Raw genomic sequence first — 20,228 nt, 5'->3', positions numbered from 1 at the left:
CAGCGGGAGGCCCAACCCCACGTGCACGTGCTGCTACTTCTGACCAATCCGGCTCGAGCTGTCAACAACGGGGCCAGTGGCGCGCGGATAGAGCCGTGAGAGAGAGAGGAGAGGCCTTGTGTTCGGACAGGGCGCCCCGCCGCAACCCGTTGCTCCGGCTCGGACAGGGCGCCCCGCCGCAGCCCGGCGCTCCGGCTCGGACAGGGCGCCCCGCCGCAGCCCGGCGCTCCGGCTCGGACAAGGCGCAGCACTCGGATCAAATGCTCCACTATCACTCATGCCCGGGCCAGGGACTCTTACATCCTGGGCTCGGACTCTGCGAGAGCGGCTCCGCTACATATGATAGTCCCGTCTCACCCTGGAGCTAAATAACTGCTTTCTCTATTCCTCTGGACCCGAGCTTTTAAATCAGTCTTCATTCTGCACCAGTAATAGTTTGGTGGTAGATTTAAATTTTGTCAATACGTTGAGAAGGCTCTTGATAGCGATGCTTTAAAAATATATACCAATATTATGTCCAGTCACAAAAGCGAAACGAACTGAATTGTTGTTAATTCTAAACGTTTCGCAAAACCTCTTTTCAACGCATACATAGACTTTAGACGCACGAAGTAAGTATATCGGCTTAGGACAGATATTTGGTTTCGTGAATATCTGTGTTTTTCGATAAACAGGAACGAGCAGGTTTTTTTTCTAAGTACATCTCTTGTACATATGAAGCCCTGACCATAAATCAGTGGGTTTGACCGAATGGATCTTCAACATATTGTTTCAGACAGAACTTTTTATTGAAGGTTGGAACACGCCGCATTTTAAGATGTTATGCTACAGAGCTGGTTGGCAAAAGGCGGAGTTGTATTCTTTATTAATCTGCGACCAGAGTTTTTTTTCCTTCCACGAAGGTGGTTGAGTACACGATCTCGACACCGTCCTTTCTATGGGCTTGTCCGTAGTGCGACAGGCCGGCGTGCTTCACTTTGCAGCGCCTTGTCCCTGTTCCAAACATTACAGACTCATCCATAGAATCGTCTCGTTTTCATCTACTTGTTTCATTGATTGTTCCGCTAAAACTAAAACATTCTCCCGAGCCACGTTGTTGCTGCAGGATGTGCGACTGAATGTTTCCAGCTGACGACGAGCATTGGAGCCCCATGCCGAAAAACCACAGAAGGTGCGGGGCGAGTCCACCGGGTTCTCTATTTTAAAAATGACTTCTGATAAAGGTGCACTTAAACAAAAGAGTACAATATGAAACACCTACATCATTTAAGATTTGAACCACTGCAAAGAATAATTATTCAAAAGAGCCGACTTATCACTATTCCTATAAGTTATTTTCAATGTTATTGATGAAAGTTGGTACCATAATCAAGTTCCAGTCCCGCTGTTATGAGGGAGACGTCTATTAATTCAACAGCCCTTTAAGCAAAGTAGCCGACCTTAATTGTACTTTTCATTACGGATTTCCACGACATATAATAGTCCAGCTCAATGCATTGCATTTTATGGGCCCCATTTTCTCGGCATTCTACAATTTGGTTAAGAAATATTAAATTATTTACTTAAATGTCTTGACAATTGAACCTTTTTTGAATCAAGAGTGTACTGGTCCTGAAGCCTTTATCATATTGCTATGAAAACGTTATGGACACAGATCCTGTGAGAGCAGTCGTCTTAGCGTGAATAATTAAAGGCGACCATATCAGCCACCCTTTAACATGATGTTTTTTTTAGTCCATCAGCACTTCCTTGTGGGCGCATTAAATAGAAATTGGCAGCTCGCTGAAGCAGGATTCTGTATAGAGACAAACAGAAAGAGCTCTCCATTTTGAGAGCCACTTGAAAGCCCTCAATGAATTGAACTGCATTCATTCTTTACCACCTCTCATACTTCAACTAATGAGCCTGGGGAAGAGGAGGTCTGCTCCCTGACAATAAATACATTATGAGAGGCTGGGCTTTCACTTTGATGGCTCCACAACATGTTTGTTTAGCTTACTCTGTGTTTATGTCGTGTACTAGAGGAAGGAGGAGTGGCACCTTTATCCGCAAGGTCTTAGAGAAAAACATCATCCCAAAGAAAAGAAAAATCCCAAAGTGGATGGGGGTGGGAAGATCGAACTAAAATATAAACAAGTCAGCCTGTGCACACCTATAAATACATAGGTGTTGTATTTTATATTTTATTCAGACTAGACAGGTGATGCCATTACTAAAATACTTCCCTATAATAAGTGTTGACACAATTTTGTTGGCAAGGTGTTGTTTAATAATCCAACAGTGCCAGATCATTTTGATCAATAATGAAGGAAAATTTGAGCACTGCTGTTTTTACAGAATTAGCAATTGTTAACAGTCATTAACATGTATAATAGTTTTGTCCTATCTCAGTTAAAATTGTCTTTATTAAAATAATTTTGGCCTTTTAGCAGATGAAAAAACATATAAAGAAGTTTAAATGTAGTAATATGATTCCTTAAAGTTTATGTTAGTTAACATCACCATATTAAAACTGTTTTTGTGCTTTGTATTATTAAATATGAAAAATTAGGAAAGGAGAATGTGGTAACCAAGTGGCTGCTAAACTCTCTAAACCTTGTTGAATAATCTTTGACTAAAACCTTTAGTTGTTTTACCAGTTCAAATATTTAACCCTTATTAGTCCATTTAAAGTAGAAAAATCAAGACAAGAATGAGCACAGGATAGTTTTCTATGACTTCTGTTAATTTAAAATCATGTTTTCTTAAGATTTTTTGAACGAGTCAAATCAGTAGCATTTAACTGATATCAATTAGCTTTTTTGTGAAGTATGTTGTATCTTGTGTCTTTTTCTGTTATGACTTCAAGGATTTTTTTACACTCATTTTTGGATCTTGCATATATTTAGTTTTAATAAGGCTGTGATGCTCTATATGATTATGAGAATTTTTGCAAAAATGTTTTGAATATTGTTGGGGAAAAAAGCAATTCTGACCTAATTGTTTATAAGTACTGTAGCTTTTTTTTTTGCAGTTTTAATTTTAGAAATGTATGATTTACGAATATGGGTGCATTATGTTATGGTCATTCATCATTTTGACCTTCATTAGTGTTGACACAATTGTGGTACATTGTGCTGCTTCATGATTCATGTACCTATCCACATTAGTAGCAGGGAGATTTAAGCTAGTTAAAACTATTGAGTGAATGGAAAAATAGCTTCCATAAATATTCTCTTGTTCTGGACTTTCATAATGCAGTTCTGATAAGTTAAATTTAGTTAGATTTGTTTAAAATACACATATTTTCATTCTGAAATATACCAGACAGTAGAATCTAAAATTACTTTTAAATTTTATACTATTGAGTATTTGGAGGAAAGGATTCTGCATTGCATACTGAATATTAATTTTTACTTTTGTATATGAACCATTGATTTCAGTCCTGTACTGTCTTAAGTGCCCTGACCGGTGCAATATTTTATTGAAGATTGGAATGGCAGCCTCTGAATGTAACATGGCTAAAATGTATGCTGAGATCAGACATTTCTCCTCCAGTATGATGGGCAAAAAAAATTGAATTGGACAATACTAGCAGAGACATATATTGATGTAAACTGATGACTGTATCGCATGATAATGAAGGCTTTAATATTGAAGTGACTAATACACATTTCAGTTTTGCAATTGGACAAAGCAGACAAATTTAGGACATGAGGATATAACAATGATAAGAATATTGAACCAATTTATGTGGTTTATATGTTTCTGTTTGTCACTGAAGCTTTATGATATTTGAAATTTTAAAGGTCAAAGTGTGATTGATTTACAATTTAATAAGTAAATTTAAAGAAAATAGCATCTATATATATTTTAAGTATTGAAATTCAGCCAACTCCAGAATTTGTTAAAAATTCAACTTATTTTCAGTAGCACTTTACTTTTACCTCGTAAAGGACTATAGGAGAATTATGTAGTGTTCCTAACTGGAGACGGTGTACTTATTTCTAAATTTAAATTGTACAATAAACAATTTGAAAAGTAGTAATAAAATAACCATCTTGAAAAATGAACAGAGTCCCCAAATCATAGCAAAATTGAAAGATTACAATTTCTAACCATAATTGCTACAATCTGGATTTGAAGATTTGAATTTACAATGGTGCACAGTCAGGATTTTAAATTCTGCTTGAGTGTTACAAATCTGCAGCATCTGCAGTCCTCACTTTCTCCCTGTTACAAATAAAGTCAAGTAAATTGTTTTCTCAGTGTGTCGAGTATATGCAACAAGAGGCTATAGGATATTATTCCAGGCAGGCAACGATTCAAGAGGTCATAAATAGTATCACTGACTTTTCATAACATATTTAATTTTTATCATATTTTGATATTTTAAATATGAAAAGCTAGAAAGAATTACATTGTGGTTACATTGATGTCAGAGTGCTGGCTTTATCCTAGTGTACTATCTGTTGTGTATTGTATTGTCATAACGTGAAATCAAGTGGATGACATCATGACAGACAGTGTTAACTTGTTAATCCTTTTAACGTAAGCTAGATCCAAGACACTAACATGCATGTAAAAGTGCATGTTACCACTGTAACCTGGACTCCTTGGGCAAATTAGTTAGCACAATTGCCTGGGCAGCTAATGCGGATCAAATTGATGCCAAAGGTTAAACCTTCATCATTCCTGAATTTTGGACATATATAATTACGTGTGCATATAATTTTATTTTAGGAGATTTTTGGAGTCTGACCAGTTAATGTCCTTGGACCAAGCTTGTACTTCATTGCCATTTATAGAAAAATAGGATGTCTTCATCTGTCACATTAATAAATTCTTGCACTCTTGATGAAGCTCAAATTGCAGAAGGGAAATAAATAGATTTGCAAAATAATTATTCAGCAATGCATACAGTGCTGCTATCTCTGCTGCTTAATGGTTTTGCTGGGTGCCTCTGTCTGACAATTGTAATCCTGTTTACTTTACAATAGCAAACATCTTTCTCCTGTGTAAATGTAACTATCTGGTATGCTTATCTTTAAGTCTACTGTTTAGAATCATTGCATCTGAGTTATATATCATAGTGTAACAAGATATTGATCTACTACTTTCTTGTATTGAGTCTTTAAGGTTGAGAATTTAAAACATATACTTTGCAGTCAAATCTTGTTCGATATTGATTCAAATAAAAACCTAAATAAATTTGTTTATTATAGACTTTACTGCAGCGCTGTTATATGTGGAATAACTTGTATCAGCATGAAATATTACTTTTCCTTTTGTGAGAGTGATCAGCAGAGTAGACGCATTCCAGTAAAATGGCTGTTAAAAATTACATATGCTAAATAAGAGGTATTACCTTACCCAATTAAAAAAAACAAATTAAATAATGGAAGCTTTGGACGTATAATATATATCAATGAAGTATCACTCTATGTTGTACTTCGGGTACTTTACTGATCTTTGACTTTTATGATGCAGTCATGCAAGAAGGTTTGTGGTGTTTTGAGCCAAATGTTCCAGGTTCAAGTTCTGTTCGAGGAATCAATGGCTGAGGAAGGCATGTTTATAATGTAGCCAAACGTGTTGAGTATTAACCTGTGAGTCCTTCCATTGTATGCCAGCTCTGGGGCTGCAATATGCATATAAAAGTGGCAGTCATAACTTGGACATTAGGCAAGTTAGTTGACTCAGCAGCGTGGTCAGTTGGTGTGGATCAAATTGATAGGAGAAAGGCCTGAAGAAGGGCCTGTGCCCGAAACGTCGAATCTCCTGTTCCCTGGATGCTGCCTGACCTGCTGTGCTGTTCCAGCAATAAAGGATCAAATTGATACCCAAAGTTGATCCTCATTCGAGCTGGGGATGGACTTAGGATTTGCCATCTTACTCTATATGCAGTAATACTGAGAGTCAGACCTGCCTCCAGGAAGAGAAGTAACAAAAAAAACTGCAGTCATACCATTGCATATTGCAGTCTTGTTTTTTCCCTGTCAGGTGGGCTCTGCTTCAAAGTGGCATAGGTCCTAATCTAATTCTGAAGCTCAGAAGTACAATATCTCTTGAATGGAAACTGCTTGGGTATTGGTTTGGTTTGGTGAGGCCAAATTTTAAAATATTTTGGGGTTGTAGGAATTAGCTGCACTGCGTGTACATTTTTAAAACATCTGCAAATCTGTAAAGTTTTGAAAAGGCAAGTATGCTCAAATATTAAACAATTTAACAGATGAGAATGGAACTTGAGAAATGGATTGATGCACACACAAGTTACGTATATCTAGTGTTACCAATCTGCAATCCAGCGTTTGAAGTTACTGATATTAAATTGATAGTTATACTTTTTAAAGAAAGTGATTTCTATTCAGCGCCAAAACCTTCAGTGGAAAATATCATGTCATTTTGTTCAGTATGGAGTCAGAGAGATGTGCAGCACGGAAACAGACTCTTCAGTCCAACTTGCCCATGCCGACCAGATATCCTAACCTAATCTACTCCCATTTGTCATTGGCCCATATCCCTCTCAACCCTTCCTATACAATTGCCTTTTAAATGTTGTAATTGTAGCAGCCTCCACCACTTCTTCTGGCAGCTCATTCCATACAAGCACCACCCTTTGTTTGAAAAGGTTGTAGCATCCTCGTAAGCCTTTTCTGGACCCTTTCAAGTTTCACAACATTCTTCTGATAGGAGGGAGACCAGAATTGCACACAATATTCCAAAAGAGGCCTAATTAATGTCCTGTACAGCTGCAACATCACCTCCCAATTCCTATACTCAATGCTCTGCCCAATAAAGAAAAGCATACCAAACGTTGCCTTCACTATTTACTTGCAACTCCACTTTCAAGGAACTATGAACCTGCGCTCCAAGGGCTCTTTGTTAAGCAACACTCCCCAGGACCTTACCATTATGTGTATGAGTCCTGCCCTGATTTGTCTTTCCAAAATGCAGCACCTCACATTCATCTAAATTAAACTCCACCTGCCACTCCTTGGCCCATTGCCCTATCTGGTCGAGATCCTATAGTACTCAGAGGTAACTTTCTTCACTGCCCACTACACCTCCAATTCTGGTGTCATCTGCAAACTTACTAACCATGCCTCCTATGTTCGTATCCAAACCATTTGTATAAATGACAAAAAGCGGTGGTCTGAAAAGCAACCCTCCACCACCACCTCCACCAGTTCTGCATCCATATGGCTAGTCCTCCCTGTATACTATGTGATCTAACCTTGCTTACCAGTCTCCCATGAGAAACCTTGTTGGACACCTTACTAAAGTCCATGTAGATCATGTCCACTGCTCTGCCCTCATCAATCCTCTTCCTTCAAAAAACTCAATCAAGTTCGTAAGATATGATTTTCCATGCACAAAACCATGTTGACTATCTCCCGAATCAGTCCTTGGCTTTCCAAATACATGTAAATCCTGTCCCTCAGGATTACCTCCAACAACTTGCCACCACTGACATCAGATTCACTTGTCTATTGTTCCTTGGCTTTTCCTTACCACCATTTTTAAGTAGTGGCACCACGTTAGCAAACCTCTAGTCTTCCAGCACCTCACTTGTGACTATCGATGATCCAAGTATCTCAGCAAGGGGCCCAGCAATCACTTCTGTAGCTTCACACAGAGTTCTAGGGAACTCCTGATCAAGTCCCGGGGATTTATCCACCTTTGTGTTTTAAGATCTCCGGCACCATCTCTTCTGAAATATGAACATTTTTCAAGCTGTGACCATTATTTCTTGTTGAAACTTATCCCAATTAAAGGACATTTTCCCAATTATTTTATCTGACTGATTCACCATGATCCAATACTTTAGATCTTGAATTAGGCACTATTAGTTAATACGTTGTAAGAAAATTCAGTGATGAGAGTGGATCATTCCACTTATCAAAGCATCAAAATGTTTTGCAAACGCCTAAAGTATAATGCAAGGTACCATTTTTAGGGATTTGTAAATATTTTACTCACATTCTTTTCTTTTGATTAATAACTCTTTGTGTGAAAAGACCTTTTTGTTGGGCTGAAGTATTTAAGTGGTGGTGATTACAAGAAAGTAATCAGTTTGATACATGTGCAATCAGTGTATTCCAGTGTCAGTGCCGAGCTTTGGAAAAGTTCCTTGTTGTCTCTTAAAAAGATATTTGGAGTGAGCGATAAAGATGTAGGATTTTTTTTTGCTTTGAGGTAGGCAACAGGATTCAGGGATGTTCTGAGTTTGAATCCAGTCCCATGGAGGAAATAGTCATGGAGGGACTTCCTTCATAGCATGCAGATAAGTTCCCTAACCAATCAAGGACAGTGTGTGGGCTCTTTAAGTGGAGACAGCAGATTCAATCAGAGGCCACCCTCCTTGAGAGGAGCAGTAGGCTGCAATTCAAATTCAGTGCTAAGTCACTGACAGAGTACTTCAAAAGGAGGTAGCCGCTTGCCAACCTTTTCAAAACATTTACTTAAAAAAAGCCACAGAAACAGCCAGATAACCACTGTGGTGTGGAGTTGGTTTGTGAGAATCCTCTTTGGCTCCAGTTGCACCTTCACCCGTTCAGACAGCACTAGGCTTACCTGAAGCTTAACCCTCAGTACTAGAACTGGGTGTTTGCCTCCAGTGGTTAGAACTCCTCTTTCCACCCCGAACAAAAGCTAGGTCAGAAAATTTCAGGCAGTCTGAAAAATCTAATCAAGCTACAATAAATGTGCTTTATGAGGCTCCCCACTTTGGTTCCCCACTTTGTGGTGTTAGATAGTCTGCAGACCTCTAACCTGCTTTGGTAAAAGTAACTGGCAATGGAAAGAAATTATACTTTGAGACGACTTCTTCCTCCAGTCTGCCTTTGAATGTCACCTGTAACTTCAGCACATGTCAGTAAGCAGTTCCAAACATTCTCTTCCTCTATTTTTCTCCGCTTCTTTCCTGAAGGTTTTGATGCCCTTACTCAAGTACAGATCCTCAATGATTTCTATAGAGCATAATCAATTTAACTGTCTATTGGGAACAACAACATTGTATTTTTCAATCAAACAAAATCTGACATTGAGCCACATAAGAACATAATCACATAGATGATCAATAGTTTGATTGAAGAGTTAAGCATGAAAGAACCTCTTTAAGGAGAACAGGAAGCCAGAGAAACTTAGGGAGTGAATTCGAAAGCTTGGGACCTAGGGAATTGATGATATGGTTGTCAGTGGTGGAACAATTAAAACTGGGGATGTTTGATTTGCCAAATTGGAAGAACACAGAAATCTGAGCTTATAGAGTTGGAGAAAGTTACAAAACTTGGAAAGGGTGAGGCCCTGGTAGACTTGAAAACTAAGATGAGGAATTTAAAAAGGGGTGGTTTTTTACATCGGGAGTCAATTTAAGTCACATATGTGTGAATGGAACTTTGTGTGAGTTAGAGGATATTGGGAACAGTGTTTTGAATGAGTTTGAATTTATGTAGCATTGACAATTGGAAACCAGCAAGGAGAGCATTGTTATAGTCAAATCTAGAAGCAATAAAGGTATGAGTTTCAACAGCAGATGAGCTGACGCAATGAAGACAATATCTTCAGTATTGTATTTCCACAGTTCTCTTCTGATACCTTATTCAAGTAGTCAGATATGGAGTCTTTACCAATCAGTGTCTCAGATAGTGAGAAGCCTTTTTGGATGGAATATGATTTTTTTATAACACAAGATAGCATTTTGTTGCATATACTTATTTCATGTAAAGCTGAAATGATTAGTAAATGGATCTATGTTCAGGCATTGAGTTATCTTTAATTATCTGATAAGTGACAGATGGAGTTTAATTCAGATAAATGCGAGGTGCTGCATTTTGGGAAAGCAAATCTTAGCAGGACTTAATACACGTAATGGTACGGTCCTAGGGAGTGTTGCTGAACAAAGAGACCTTGGAGTGCAGGTTCATAGCTCCTTGTTGCCAGGGTTGGAGGATTTGAGCAATAGGGAGAGGCTGAACAGGCTGGGGCTGTTTTCCCTGGGACGTCGGAGGCTGAGGGGTGACCTTATAGAGGTTTACAAAATTATGAGGAGCATGGATTGATTAAATAGGCAAAGTCTCTTCCCTGGGGTAGGGGAGTCCAGAACTCGAGGGCATAGGTTTAGGGTGAGAGGGGAAAAATATAAAAGAGACCTAATGGACAACGTTTTCACGCAGAGGGTGATACGTGTATGGAATGAGCTGCCAGAGGAAGTGGTGGAGACTGGTACAATTGCAACATTTAAGAGGCATTTGGATGGATATATGAATAGGAAGGGTTTGGAGGGATATGGGCCGGGTGCTGGTAGATGGGAGTGGATTGGGTTTGGATATCTGGTCGGCATGGACCGAAGGGTCTGTTTCCACGCTGTACATCTCTATGACTCCATGACTAATTGAAACACTGGTAAATGCAGACTTTCTACCATAATGTAATGGTCATTAAAAATAATTAAATCTACTAGGAGCAGTGATGGGTATTTACATGACCACATCTATAAATATTTACTTGTTCTTTGGCTGTGTTCATGAATAGGAATTGACATCCTTAGAAGTCAGTATAAAATGTCATCAATAGATGAATTAAGTCAATTTTTCAATTTTATTCTACTTTGTATTATAATCTGTACAACTTTTGCATGCCTTCTTGGCGCTGATGATCTGATTCACTACCTCTGTGGCACTAAGTTAAATCCTACCACATTTCTAATGATCTAAATAAGTAACTATAATGAATTGGAGCAATTTATTAGTAGATTTTATTTTGTCAGACTTTAATTCTATAATTTTTTTTAGAAACCCTGCCTTACAAAACCTTTGAAATTGAGTACAACTAATGTCCACAGTAGTGGTATATCGTCATGCTTGATACGACATCAAGTTTACGACTTTCTTATATTTGAAGTTAAGAAAACTTCACAAATAAAACTAAATATATGAAGGTAACTTTGAAACTTAGTTTATTGATCCAGGACAGATTTGTGCTTCAAATCAAAACCTTGATGTAACTATTTAAAATGAATTCTTCTCTAAATCACTGATTATGTGGTAGATTAATTATTTTTGTCAATTTATACACAATCTTTACACAATCTGTGAAGATCATAGGATATGTTTGAACTTAGTCTTTGCAGCTATTCACTGCTGTTACTGAAAGCCACAAATAAATTCGGTAATCTGAAAATTGTATTTTTCTGTTTTCCATGTAAGTCTATTAAATAAGTGTGTCTTATTAAATATAATAGCAATTAACATGCTACTATAATTACATTCTGTTAAGACATTAATCTGTTACCACAATTTTAATTATTTATAGTTTTGAAAATTGTTAAACAGCTTTTTTAAAAAATAGAATCTTGGTAAATGATTGGTCAAGGAAAATGCATGCAGAGATGCTTGTATGGATTTAAGTGCGCTATTTAGCACTGACTTTGGATTTTGTCTTTTTTAAGCAGCTTTTTATTTTAACTATGACGTTTTCAGTAAAATAGCCTGTTTGGTGTATTAGGATACAGTGCTAAAGTTTCAAAGTATTAATGCTTTTCCTAGATCTTTCCCGCTCTGTTTTTGTTATTATCTACAGCTTTTAAGGAGCATTCATTTTGTACTGATCTGCTTGTCAGTTAGTGACAGGCTGTGTAGGTCGATTTTAAACTAAATTCTAGTGATTGTAAAAAACCTTTGATCTATGACTGTAACTGCTTCAGAGTGTTCTGGCTGCTGGGCTGGACACTGTCCATGGCCTTTCACTTTGCTGTCAGATATGCAGACAAAAGTACATGACATTTTAACAGGAGCATAGCTTATCATTAAGTCAAGACTTTAATAAGTCACCTCAGAAGTTTTAAAGTCTCTTCAATGATAAGGTTTTCATTTTTATGTGCAACTCTCCTGAAGTTTGGAATAAATTTGATAGAAATTACATAATTTAGTAAATCATTGCAAGTATTATTACTAAAATTCCATTTATTGCAGAGCTATCAACTTAGCTAAAGAATGCAGGGGAGTAGGAGATTAATCTTGGAGATTAGGTTTTAGAGAAACATAAATATTTAAAATATACCGTTATTTTCCCAAATCCAGGGGCTCCTAATTTTGCATCCCCTTACTTGGAAGAAAGCCACTTGGCAGATGATGGCTGCAAATCCTATTAGAACTTCATAAGAAATAATATTAATCTGCATTATTTCTGTTCTGTATGCTCAGAAACTGTAGTACCAGCTAAGCATTACTGATATTTAATTTTCTTAGCTTGGTTCCTGATCAGCATTTAGAATCATATTAATAAAATAGCATTTTCATTAAATCTTTGAGGAAAATATTATTTTACACAACATGGGTGTCACTGGCTAGGCTGATATTCATTGCCCATTTCTAATTGCTCTAGGGAAAGGTGATGCTCAGTTGCTTTTGTGAACTGCTGCTGTCCATGAGGTTTCGGTACACTCATTGTCCTTTAGGAAGGGAGTTCCTTAATTTCAACCCAGTGACTGTAGCTCCATGACAGGAGACTTGGAAGGGTACTTGCAGCTAATGGTATTCTTGTCCATCTGTTGTGCTTGGCTTCCAAGATGGTAGCGGCCAGGAGGTTTGGAAGGAGCGGTTGAAGGATTCTTGGTGAGTTACTGCAATGCAGTTTAAGGATGGTACATTGCTGCGACAATGCATTGGTGGTGGAGAGAGTTGATGTTGACAGTGGCTGACAGGATGCCAATCAAATGGACTGTTTTGCCCTGGACAAAGTCAATTTTCTTGAGTGTTTTTAGAGCTTCCCTTACCTGGGTAGATGGAGAGTATTCCTTCATATTCTGACATTCGTAAAATTCGTTCATTGGCTGAGGATATTGCTGGCTGTGCCAGCATTTGTTGCTCATACCTAATTGCCCTTGAGAAAGTGATGATAAGCTGCCTTCCTGAGTTGCTGCTGTCCATGTGCGGTTGGGGAGGGCATTCCAAGATTTTGAGCCAGCGACACTGAAGGAATGGTGATATACTTCCAAGTCGCGATGGTGAGTAGCTTTCAATGCCATTGAAAGTAATGGTGTGACTGTTAGATTTTCTATTTTTGGAGATGGTAATTGCCTACACTTCTATGTACAAAGTTACTTGTAAGTTACTTAGTCATAGAGTCATAGGGATGTACAGCATGGAAAGAGACCCTTCGGTCCAACCCGTCCATCCCAACCCAATCTAGTCCCACCTGCCAGCATCCGGCCCATATCCCTCCAAACCCTTCCTATTCATATACCCATCCAAATGCCTCTTAAATGTTGCAATTGTACCAGCCTCCACCACCACCCTCTGTCTTCTACCTTTGAGCCAGTTCTGTATCCAAATGACGAGTTCTCCCTATATTCCATGAGATCTAACCTTGCTAATCAGTCTCCCATGGGGAACCTTGTCGAACGCCTTACTGAGGTCCATATAGATCACATTTACTGCTTTGCTCTCATCAATCTTCTTTGGTACTTCTTCAAAAAACTCAATCAAGTTTGTGAGATATGATTTCCCCAGCACAAAGCCATGTTGACTATCCCGAATCAGTCCTTGCCTTTCCAAGTACATGTACATCCTGTCCCTCCGGATTTCCTCCAACAACTTGCCCACCACCGAGGTCAGGTTCACCGGTCTGTCTTTACCGCCCTTCTTAAACAGTGGCATCACGTTTGCCAAACTCCAGTCTTCCGGCACCTCATCTGTGACTATTGATGATACAAATATCTCAGCATGTGGCCCAGCAATCACTTCTCTAGCTTCCCACTAGTCACCTATTTGGCTGTGGAATTTGTCCAGCATTTTGCTACAAATGCATTTAGGTTGCTTCAATTGACAATTTTAAAATAGTATTGAAAATTATGCATTCCTCCCACTCCTGACCTTATGATAGAGGGAAAGTCATTTGTGAAGCAGGTGCATATGGTGGGCCTAGAACACTACTTGCCTGAACTCCTGTATTTATGCATTGGGAGTGACATGACTTGCCTTCAACAACTACAACTACCTCTGTCTGTGTTAGGTATGACTCCAACTTAGTCAAATCTAATGAAAAATGAAGATATAAACATTTTCATTTTGTGTCATATATCAGCAATTTATTACCATTACACCCTCAAAAACAGCAATAAATAAAATTGTCCTGATATCTCTACAGGATGAACACGAAAAAAAAACAAGTGTTTACTACTCACATTAACTTGTGAAAGTTGTCTAATTGAAATGAATCTGGAAGAAATTATATTTAAAAGGGGTCTAGCTAAACATTATAATTTGTTCATTAGTGCAAATTGTATTTCCTCACTTCATTTCACTTTATCTCATTTATAGAATATTCTACAATGGGAAAAAGCTACCTCCTGAATGTAAAAGATCATCACGTTGTGGGCTATGTCCAGTTTTGGATTTCATATCTGTGTTTATTTCTGAAAATAATAAATGCACCTTTACACCTACTTAATCTTTTAACTTGCATTTAGTAAAACCTTTTTAACAATTTGATTCCGAATTCCAGCTGCTGTTCAATTTTTCTAAGTATTTTGGAATTAAATATGTAGTAGTTTTACTGGTGAATAAAATGTCCTTTTGCCATAATTTTATAAATAGGCTGCCCTGCAGTTTTGAATCACAAACCCCCTTCCTTACCTTTACTATCGAGTTCACTAGTTCTCTACTATCTTATTGTCATTTGCAATATAATCTTTTTAAAGTTTTGATACAACTTGCACTAATGAACGATTTATAATGTTTAGCTGGACCCCTTTTAAATTAATTTCTTCCAGATCCATTTCAATAAGATAACTTTCACATGTTAATGTGAGATATAACAAATGTGTATCTTTTCAGTTTGTGAAAAGAATAGTGAGCTGTTTTGTGGTTCTTTGCCTGCTTTGTATATTTCCAAGTGAAGCATGTTAGGTAAGGGACTTGGAAATTCATGACTATTTCATGTGTGTTTTATCACACTTCCCATGAAAATTTATGACTGGGTTACTCGGGGATGTTTGAGCTGTGTGTTCCAGGGCTTGCCCCAGCTGATAACAACCTTGTTGGCGTGAAAGTGTGATGCAGATTATGACAGTTACAACTTTCTGTTTTGTTTAAACTGTCAGTGGATTTCCTGGCTCACAGCTGATGGCAGTAGTATGTTTGGATTGCATGTATTCATTCTAAAATGGAGAGGATCTATGAGAGAGAGGCAGATCTCACCCAAGGCTAATTGATAAGGAGGGTATGGAAGCAAAATTTACTGTTTTGTTGAGTTGTTTGACATTGTTAGGTGTTCTGAAGGCATCATGTACTCACAGCCCCTTTCTTGTCAGATTGGACCTGAGACAGGAGCTGACAATCAAACAGGGTAAAGCAGGAGCCAGCACTCTGAGGATATTGATTTTTCAGTTATCCCTAAGTAGTTTGCACTATGGATAATGGGTGGTGAAGGCAGGTATGTCATTATCAATGAGCTCCACAACAGTAGCCACAACCTTCCCTCATATTTCCTTCAGCATTGACAGAGAGAATCCAGTGATGGTCAATAAATTGCTCGACCTCTTTGTGACAAGTACATAAAAGATTTCTGAGCAGCATTTATTTGAAAATCTGACTGGCTAGTGTAAATAGTGGGGTGGATTTCATTATTTGACAGTTGGCAAGGCTGTAAACAAAATCTTCCAAAAATGGCAAAATGATATTTGTAAGGTTGATATTTTTATGTTGAATAATAATGCTGTGATATTTTTGACCACACCAATATTATATCCAACATTGTTGGATCTGCAAAATGATGCAATCTATTTCTAAAAGAGAATTAAATGGCATTTATTCTTCAAGGGTGGGGGGGGAACATGTTGTTAGTTCTATTGTTTTGCTACATGTATGATAGTGCTTTAATTAATGACAGCATCTGCTTTTCCATCCATACTACCAACTTATATGATAATCCTGCTGTCTCTGAAACCCATTGTCTGACACGGTTTTGTGGTCTGAAATGCAGGTGGCTATCTATATAATTGTTGACAGTCATGACAGTGAGAGAAATATAGGTCGCTTTAAGGGTCAACCCAAATTATATTTTGTAATAAATGTGCTCAGGGACGTTTTCACACACCTATGGAGCAGGTGGGACTTGAACCCAGGCTTTCTGGCTCAGAGATCGGAACACAGCCATTGGATCCCAGGACCCTGAGGGTCAACCAGAACAACTCCAAAGTTGATTGAAATCAGATGATGCTCATTGGTCTTTGTATTTAATAGGTGGGTTCTAGAGTTTATTTGCGTAAGAGAACTTATGCAGATGAAAATTAAGAAGAAAAATTGGCTGAGTCCTAGGGCCCTTGTGATGCAGTGGTAATATTCCTACGTCTGAGCCAGGAGACTCAAGTCCCAACTACTCGAGAGATGTGTAATGGCATCCCTGGACCTGTTGATTAGAAAATGTTAAAAAAAAAGACTGGGATCTGAGGGTGTACTGGTAATTTCTCTACCTCTGGACCAGGAATCTGGATTCAGGATCCACCTGTCCAGAAGCGTGTAACAACATCTCAACAGATGGATTGGAAACACATAAAGTTTGGATTCTTGTGGTATGGTAGTAGTGTCCCTACCTGTGAATCAGGAAATCCAGGTTCAAGTCTGACCTACTCCAGATGTGTTTGATAACATCTCTGAACAAGTTAGTATGAAAAATGAAATTGGCTTCTGAGGGGTTTTTGTAGTGCAATACTCTGCTGGTCAACGATCCAACTTCAAGCAACAACTGCCCCAAAAGGGTGTCTTAACATGTCAAAACAGTTTGGTTTGAAAATGTAAAAACTATGTTTTGAGGGCTCTTGTGGTATAATGGTAGTGGTCCTACATCTGAACCAGGAGTGTTGGATTCAAGACCCACCTGCTCCAGAGGATATATCTGAACAGATTGATCAGGATTTTATTTTTTTTTAAAAGAGCTGAGTTCCATCGTCCCACTTTCCATCGGGGTCCTGGCATAGAGATCTTGCATACAACATTCCTGTGTGACCATAGGGTAATGTGGTTCATGGACTCCTAGTCCAACTGTTGATTTTTCAGTGCTATAGATTAAATGGGCCATGTATATATTGGTTGTGGGCAGATTCACCCCTATTTAGTTATTTGAAAAGTCTTTTCTGGTGCCTCCGGTTGCACTTCAGCCTCAGGCTCCTAATCTTTGGGCATCTGCTGTAGATCTGTGTGGTCAAGTTCGAGGGCATCTTCATGGGTCTGCTCCTGGGCAACAGGTCGAAGTAACCATCGGTAGAGGGGTTCGTAGTTGTCGACACTCTGCCTGTCTTCCACAGCAACATTTGTGCTCAGGTGTTTTTGAGCGGGAGCATGCGCTGTCCACCAAATCTGATACTTTGAGAGCAAAGTGGGCACTGCAGAGTTTTAGTGCCTTATCTCCCTTTCCAAATCCATTTTGATTTTGCTTCCTATCTCTCCCTCTTCTTTGGTGGTCTTCATTACCATTGCCATTGCTGGTCATTGCACATCATTTGAGTAATTGGAAATGGATGATTTTAGTGGTGGCGAATATTAGAAGAAAAGTACCACTGTTGATTTGGTGGTTGGGCAAAAGGTCTTTGGTTGTGTGTGTGATAACACTTCTGATATAAATAAATAAGAGAAGAATGGTTGAATTCTGGGCTCTGGTGGCGTCACTACGTCTGGACCAAGAGGCCTGAGTTCAAATCCCAGCTGCTCCAGATGTGTGATGTAACATTTCTGTAAAGCCTGATCAGAAAAATATCTAATAGTCTCCCAAGGCTAATTAAAAGAAGATTTGTTTAATCGTGGGCTCTTCTAGTGCAATAGTAGTGAACTTACCTCTCAACCTGGGTTTAAATCCCACTTTTTCCAGAGGTGTGTAATAACATTTCTGAACAGGTTGATTAAAAATGTAAAAGAGATGGTTCTTCCCCACTGGGGAGTTGTCTTTTGGACAGTAAGAGAATCTAGAAGGGAAAGGTGGAAATATGTTTATGCTAAAGTAAAGATTTACAATAACACCCTTGTAAATCTCTGAAAGACTTTTGTTCCCAAAATTGATATATTGATATCAATTAAACAAGCCAAACATCCCAATGTTTCTGCATAGTCTTTTCTAAATCTGTTTTGTGATAAATTGACTATATAGAACTATCCTCAGCTACTTGAGCTATGGTATATTAACCAAAAGCAAGGTAATGATTTGAGCCTTCAATCCCTACCATTCAGCACTCAGTTACTGTAGCCTGATAGCAAGGAGAATTTTGCAAATTTGGCACCTGCTGATGGAACATCACATGTGTGTGAGGGGTCAGAAGCGGGTGCAAAAATATAGGATAACATTATTCAACAGTTCAGAAAATAGTCTTAGAAATTCTAGTTCCAGCTTGATAATTGTGTTATGTTTTATTACTACTTTTTGAAACATGCTTATTGTTGGACAAGGTAGTACAGAATTTAACTATCAAATATTACAGTAACTGTTGGATTGTGTGCTTAGTCTGTGGTAGTAGACACAAGCTGACAATTTTAAAACTTACACAGACTGAAATGAAACAGAAGAGTAAATGTTTTGAAAAACTTCCTGAAATAACTGATTGCTGCAGTTTCTTGTTTAACTTTTTTTTTGATGTGATACAGAACAGAAGTCTGATTTTGGGTCACAAATTTACTGCTAAAGAACAAAGATTGTGTAACATAAATAAATGTGTGATAAATGCTATTTCTTCCTTGTGTATCTTATGTCTCACTACAGAAATAACAATAATATTCAATAATATTCAGATCACGTTTGTCAAATGCATGTTTTCTGGATATAAAATGAAGCTAGTTGCTTGTTATGTGAACTGTTTATCAATTAATACAATATAAAGTTCTCGTAATAATTGCCGATATATTTCATGATGAAGGAACATCGCTTCCACTAGGAATACTATTGTAAAGCTCTCCAGTTCTGAGCTATTTCCACATTTTAATGATTGGATTCCTGCCAAGATTAACTGATATCAATGCAGACTGGTACAAATTCCTTTGTTTGGTACTTGCTTTCCACACCCACATTGTGCATGCATACATTTCAAAATGAAGGCCAAGATTTCAGTGTTGCATTGATGGAGATGTCATTCTTCAGATGAGATATTAAGCAGAGATTGCATCTGCCCTCCCAAAAGGGTGTAAAGATCCCATGGTACTATTTTAAGAAAGAACAAGTGAGATATTCCTGGTGCCATGGGAAATATTTATCCTTTAATTAGGATCACATCAACACATTAACTGGTCACATTGAAAATGCTTGTTGATAGATTTGGTGAGATTGAAACAGGAAGTGTAGGATTTAACTGTCACATATAGTAACACCTGCACCACATAAATAGCAGCAGTGACCATCTCCAACAAGAGGAAATGTAACCGTTGCCCCTTTGTCTTCAAAACAATTGCACTCAACACAGACTGTGGACACACCACTGACACCATATGTATGATCTTTTGATCACTATGATTATAAATTCTGTGCCTGAGTGCTTCTCTTCACTTTACCTATGAAGAGGCAGCACTCTGAAAGCTTTTGATTTCAGTTAAACCTGTTGGACTATAACCTGGTGTCGTGTGACTTCTGACCTTGTGTACCCCAGTCCAGCATTGGCACCTCTGCATTGTGATCTCTGTAACCTGGATAGACAAGGGCAGCAGATGTGTGAGAACAACACCACCTGCAAGTTACCTTTCGAGTCGTGCGCTATCTTGACTCGGAACTTTAGCACAATTGCTTCACTGCCCTCTGGTCAAATACAGGAACTTCCTTCCTCACAGTAATGTGAGTGTCTCTGCATCCAAGGACTGCAGTAGCTCAAGAAGGCAGCTCAGGATGGACAATAAATGATGGTCTCATCCATTGATTGAATTCAAAAAAAGGTTTGTAGGCGCGCCCTGTGCACATATTGGCTGTCACTCAATATTTTCATTGCCAGCATAGTGCTTTGAAATCTGGATTAGTGGTGCTGGAAGAGCACAGCAGTTCAGGCAGCATCCAAAGAGCTTCGAAATCGACGTTTCGGGCAAAAGCCCTTCATCAGGAATAAAGGCAGTGAGCCTGAAGCGTGGAGAGATAAGCTAGAGGAGGGTGGGGAGAAAGTAGCGTAGAGTACAATGGGTGAGTGGGGGAGGGGATGAAGGTGATAGGTCAGGGAGGAGAGGGTGGAGTGGATAGGTGGAAAAGGAGATAGGCAGGTAGGACAAGTCCGGACAAGTCATGGG

At 38.5% G+C, this 20,228-nt stretch overlaps 1 protein-coding gene across 2 annotated transcripts in view; it reads left to right on the top strand.

Moving 5' to 3' along the window:
- Window positions 1-20,228, top strand: part of lrba (LPS responsive beige-like anchor protein) — an 875,634-nt gene that overhangs the window by 502,577 nt on the left and 352,829 nt on the right. The window lies entirely within an intron of this gene.

The sequence above is a fragment of the Chiloscyllium plagiosum genome, chromosome 1 (assembly GCF_004010195.1).
Source record: "Chiloscyllium plagiosum isolate BGI_BamShark_2017 chromosome 1, ASM401019v2, whole genome shotgun sequence".
In the NCBI taxonomy this organism is placed as follows: Eukaryota; Metazoa; Chordata; class Chondrichthyes; order Orectolobiformes; family Hemiscylliidae; genus Chiloscyllium; species Chiloscyllium plagiosum.
This window is presented reverse-complemented; position numbering and strand designations above follow the sequence as displayed.